The sequence below is a fragment of the Squalius cephalus genome, assembly GCF_949319135.1.
Source record: "Squalius cephalus genome assembly, chromosome: 14".
Classification (NCBI taxonomy): Eukaryota; Metazoa; Chordata; class Actinopteri; order Cypriniformes; family Leuciscidae; genus Squalius; species Squalius cephalus.
The window spans coordinates 29181042-29187407 of NC_137135.1; positions in this window are offsets into that span (position 1 = coordinate 29181042).

A 6366-nucleotide genomic window follows, 5' to 3' on the forward strand; every position below is an offset into this window, starting at 1 on the left:
ACACGAGCTTGACTGACATGACCTGCCAGAACTAACAGATCTTTGTCATACAAAACATTTTTTTGTTTTATTTATGTATAATAATAATAATAATAATAATAATAATATTTTTGGTCGAGCCAGTGAAAATGGTGGCTGTGCAAGTAAAAATTGGAACCACTGGACAGCAAAACAAATTCTTACTGTTTAGCACTGGTCATGTCCCCATGTAATTTGACTCTGAGGTAAATTTGTGATCTTCTAGAGAGGGAAAATATTTAGAGTTACCAAACTTGGGTCCAAACCAAGAGTACCACTTTAATGAATATTCCCAGCCTGGTTACATTAATATTGTGCTGTTTCCACTTGAGTCACGTAGCCGTTTGAGATCCAGCAAATCTGACTTATGTTGGCCCTCTAGAAATGCTGAATTAGTCCTAGGCATGATTTGTTCCTGTGAGCTTCAGTGACAGAGGGCTTGTTTCATGATGAAGAAACTCTTGAGAGATAAGCTTTGCCATGCACTGTGTGTTTGTTTTTTGGTTTGTGTGTGTGTGTGTGTGTGTGTGTGTGTGTGTGTGTGTGTTTTGCCAAGGAGGCCTGCCAGAGAATATTGTTGCCTAGAAAGTACAGCTGCCACCAACCAATGGCAGATTTCAGTGGGATTTTCATGTTTGTTTTCTTACCTCAGCAAAAGTGAGTTACAAATGCAGGGAAAACACTCTTCTCAATGTGTACTGCTCCCAGATCATGTTACGACTTCAATTCCAGCAGTTTATGTGCACAGTGGAATCATGAGGGGTCTTTATAGGACATGACATGGCATCTAAAATTCAGATCTAAATTCAGACTGCAAGATGCCACAGATGTGGCAAACAAAGAAGAGGCCTGATACACCTCACTATCTCTCAATTCTGCCTTTGGCAGATCAGGATTCTTTAGAGAGCATAAAACCTTAACCATTCTAAAGAGATTACAGTACACACAGTTCCTATCATTAAAACTGAATGCTATAATGCCGAAAGTGTCTTACAATAAGTCTGCGTTGGGAATAGGCATGCCCCGCTCTCAAGTTAACTTTGAATGAGTAGCATTGAGTCTGCATTGTTTAATATGTCCTCACATCTATACTATGGGAAAAGGAGCCCATTTTTGTTTAGTGCACAAACAGGGTTACAGAAATGACATTTTCGTTAAGCACAAGTTTTTAAGATTTCTTTTGTGAATATAAGATCTGTGAATGCTGTTAAGGTAATGATAGATTTTAACGTTTTGAGCCCATGCAGAGGCAATTTTCCCCCAATACCTGCCCAAATTGTGCATTATATTGAAGTGTATTATACCACTCCATCAGGTTGTATTCCTCCCTGCTATTCATAGTTTTCAGTCACATGACTGTTGTGGAGCCTTGAAGGGCAAAACAGCCATAAAACTGCAGCACCAGCCTGTCAATTATCCATCTCAAATACCAAAATATGTGAAGAAGTTTTGGGCACTTGTGATCTATATAAAGCACCATCTGCAGTATTTTAATCACTAAAAACAGTGGAAAGTTCTAAAATGCTTAATATGAAAACCCCACCTATATTATTAAATTTAGCAAAGTTTAATCATGGATTTGTTGATCTGGGTTTTATTTTAAATCTAGTTGTTGCACGACTCAATTTTAAACACAGTTTAAAAAATCAGGAATTACAATTCTAATCTGTGATTAAAACCTTCATGTACAATTAATTTTCTCCGCCATGAAGGATTCGCCATTAAACAGCAACAATGTTAATATTCCATTTCCTTTTTATTGACCATCAGAAACTCTCTCTCTCTGACAATAGTATCTCTTGCCGATAAAGGAAATAAACTTGTAAAATGTCAACTGTCTTGATAAACTGCTAGAAGCCCTGATTATGGAATTAAAGAGCTGATCAAACAGCATAGGTGGAGGGTGAAACAGGCTATGGAGATGCTTAATCCAACCTTAAAGTGCTTTAATGTACTAAAACTGGCATTAAAAGATCAAATTCAGTTTACACCTTTTTGATGGTGCACACTATATGCAAGCAGATGAGCCCAGAATACTGTATGAACGCAAAGCTTTTTCTTTATAATGGTTTTCGATGGAAAAAATGCTTAATGAGAAACTTTGTGTTGCATTTATATTGTGTTCATCTGCTTTCCTGTACAAAGTATGCATCATCAATAAGGTGTATATTGAATATGGTCTTTTAATATCACTGTCTTACTACATAAATACTTCCTACAAACCTGGTAAAAATGACTGGCGGGCAGCGGAGGAAAGCCTTGTTTTGTTTTGTTTTGAGTTCCTATAAGGGTGTGATGTTCAGGCCACTGTAATTCTCTATGATGATACAAAAAAAAAAAAAGAAAAAAAAAACTTATTGTATGTAAAAATATTATAATATTGTCCTTTCAAAGGACAGCGTCTTGTTTGAGCTAAAACTCCTATATAATTTTCTACAAGCCAAATTATTACATATATTTGCCTGATGTTCACAGATACATAATTGCAGTATAAATTATGAAAGACAGCATACAAAGTGACATTTGTGATGAATAACTAGTTTCATGGCATAATAATATTTCTGATATAAACAGACAAGATATATGACACATATATAAGACACTGCAAAAACAGTATTGTTGTTGTGGATAATGCATAGCATGATAGAACGATAGAACGATAGATAGATAGATAGATAGATAGATAGATAGATAGATAGATAGATAGATAGATAGATAGATAGTTCTATCAATCTATCTATCGTTCAATTCTTTCTATCTCTCATTCTGTTCTATCTGTTGTTCTGTCATTCTATATATCATTCCATCTATCTTTCTGTCTACTATCTTTCTGTCTACTGTTTTATCTATAATTCTTTAGTTCTGTCTGTCCATCTAGAAAATTCCAACAACTGCATTGTCTTAGACCCTCATACATATAGACCTTGAGTGATAACAGGGTATTCCACACAACACCGTAACTGTACCTTTCTGATTACATACTGTCAGTTCGCAGATTATTACCTCCTGGTGATATCTGTCAGTCATGTTCGACGTTATGTCAAAGACTGACAAATGGGTCTCATTTGGGAGCCCCAATCACCCTTGAGATGTAAAAAAACGGCCAATGGAGTTGGCAAGTGGAATTTGCATGCCAAGCCATTCCCTCATGCATAAGGGTATATAATATGGCGGTACGCATCCACTCATTGAGATTTTTGCTTCGGAGCCTAGTGGTTGCGTGCAGCGATCACTCTTTCCAGTCACCTGTGATTCTACAATCTCCGGGTTGAGCCTGCTTATTCCAGAGATTCTGCTCTGCCCCATCTTTGCGCCTGTATTAGTTCCATCCCTGTTTATGCAGGAGCTACCGCAGAGATCTTTTCATATGTAGCACTGTCCCATGGGTCAGTCCATATGTGTATTTCCACATGCTCCTTCCTATGGGCAAGATGTGGCCCACAAAGTGTCCCTTTCCATTGGACTAAGTACGCTTCCCCAGATTTAACAACCCTAAAATAGAGGAATAGAGAGCCAAAGCACTCTTCCCATGAAGTAATATACAAAAGCAACAGCAGCTACGACCGTCTCTATAGTAAGCCTTGTCCCTTCCATCTCATTAGCATGGAGGACTATTTTTCTTTAGGCCTACTTGGGGCACTAGGTAGGTTACAACTCTATGATGGAAGTTGCCAAATGGGCACACTACAGCTTGCCAGCATCTGTGTCTCCAAACACTCGTAACACAGTTCAGTGGCTGTGGCGCTTTCCATATGGACCCCATTTGTCCATCTTTGACATAACGTTGAACATGACTGACAGATAGAGACAGAGATGTTATGTCCCTCCTGCCACAACCCTGAACCAACCTGCTGAATGGCCTCGTCTCCTCAGCATAAACCTGAATGGGTGGATGCTTGTCGATAATATATATACCCATATGTACGGGGGAGTGGCTTGGCATGCAAATTCCACTCGCCAATTCCATTAGCCATTTTTCCACAATTTAAAGGTGATTGGGCCTCCCAAGTGAGTCCCCATATGTCAGTTCTTGACATAACGTCTCTGATCCCTCCAACAAGGAATGAGGATTACATCAGCAATCAAGACGTTATGGGTAGTAAGGTGCTAAAAATAAGGAGTTGAAATGGTAATATTTAATCTGCATATAAATTAATTGGATAATTGCATTGTGGCTGCCCAGGCATAGACCTGTTGCAATCTATTGTGATTAATTTCATGGATGCATTTTTCCAGATCTGGAATTGCTCCATGTGTAGTAGTCAGTGTCTTGTATTCCTTTTTCCAAGCACAGATGCGCATAATCTATGGAAGAACAACGTGCATATTTAAAGGGGAACTATGCAGGTTTTTTTTAGCTTAATTTATCTAAACTGAACAGCTTCGGAGTCATTGGACTGGTTATGACTTTTTTTCGGGTTGAATGGTGGCCGCCTCGCTTCCCCCTAGCGCCTGTGAACGGAAAAACCACCTTAGCAAGTTTGCAAGAGTAACCTCCGATCCTCGTCAACATTATAAAAGAATGCAACGTAAAGTTTCATTTTGATACTGCCTAATCTAAGTCTATAATTGAGATAAGGCTAAGCTAAAAAAAAAATAAACACAATTTGTCAATTAATTTCCGCTTAATTGACTTGACAATTAAGCGGAAATATTTCTTAGTCTCTTGTTTTTCGCTATATTGTTACGGATTACGTTTGATAACAATACAAATATACACTATCTCAACATTTATATTGTAACGATGAGGTAGGAACGAAGTGGAGAGAGAATCCACATGCAAGCACTACTTTAATGAAACAAACTGGTAATCCAGGGCAAACAACGAAACACGGAACTTAGGACAGGTACAAAGCACAGGAAACAGCTACAAGCAACAACGACCGACAAACAACAACTGAAGCACAGAGGTTTATTCAACTGAATACACAGGCAAACAAGCTAAACAAGATAACAAGGGGGCGTGGCTAATAAGAAACACCTGGGGAGACTAATCAACATAACGGGGAACTGCTAACATGGGACAAGACAGGGGAACCCGGGGGCGGGATGAAGGTGCCAGGCCAGTGGAGCGGAAGAGGGCCTGGAGACTGTGGCAGGACGGGAGGCCAGGGCGGAGCAGGCTGTGCAGGCGGCCAGGGAGGAGCAGGCTGTGCAGGCGGCCAGGGTGGAGACGACCCTTCGAGCGGCCAGGGCGAAGCAGGCTGTGCAGGCAGCCAGGGCGGAGCAAGCAGCTCAGGCGGCCAGGGTGGCGCGGCCTCCATGATCCTATCAAGGGATACACTGCCCCCCCCCAAAAACATTTTCTTGAGGGCAGCTATGGGATTCTGCTCAGGAACAGGCACCGGCCCAGGAACAGGAACAGACACCGGCTCGGGAACAGAAACAGACACCGGCTCGGGAACAGGCACAGACAGCATGGCGGTGGCCAACTTATCCGGAGACACTGGCTCGGCAGCGGCCATCTTGTCCGGAGACACTGGCTCGGCGGTGGCCATCTTGTCCGGAGACACTGGCTCGGCGGTGGCCATCTTGTCCGGAGACACTGGCTCGGCGGTGGCCATCTTTTCCGGAGACATTGGCTCGGCGGTGGCCATCTTGTCCGGAGACACTGGCTCGGCGGCGGCCATCTTGTCCGGAGACTCTGGATCGGCAGGCGTGACGTGAACGGTCTCTGGCTCGGCAGACAAGACGTGAACTGTCTCTGGCTCGGCAGACGCGACGTGAACGGTCTCTGGATCGGCAGACGTGACGTGAACGTCTCTGGATCGGCAGACGTGACGTGAACGGTCTCTGACTCGGCAGAGCTGACGGGAAGTGTCCCTGACTCGGCAGGGCTGACGTGAAACCCAGGCTCAGCAGGGCTGACGTGAAGCTCAGGCTCGGCAGGGCTGAAATGAAGCTCAGGCTCAGCAGGGCTGACGTGAAGCTCAGGCTCGGCAGGGCTGACTTGAAGCTCAGGCTCGGCAGGGCTGATGTGAAGAGACTCAGGTTTGGCAGGCATGACGTGAAGGGACTCAGACTTGGCAGGCATGACGTGAAGAGACTCAGACTCGGCAGACATGATGTGAAGTGACTCAGACTCGGCAGGCATGACGTGAAGAGACTCAGACTTGGCAGGCATGACGTGAAGTGACTCAGAATCGGCAGACGTCAAACTCACAGAAAAAGTTGAGCCGCTCAGTTGCAGGGCCAAGTCAATATAATGTTTCAGAGTCCAGCTAGGGTGATGAAGTGGCATAAGGGAGCTGAACGGCTCGGATAGCCCTCCACGGAAAAATATCATTAGGCATAGTTCATCGGAAAATGCCAAATGTGCCAGCTCAACAAAGTCCATGATATATTCCT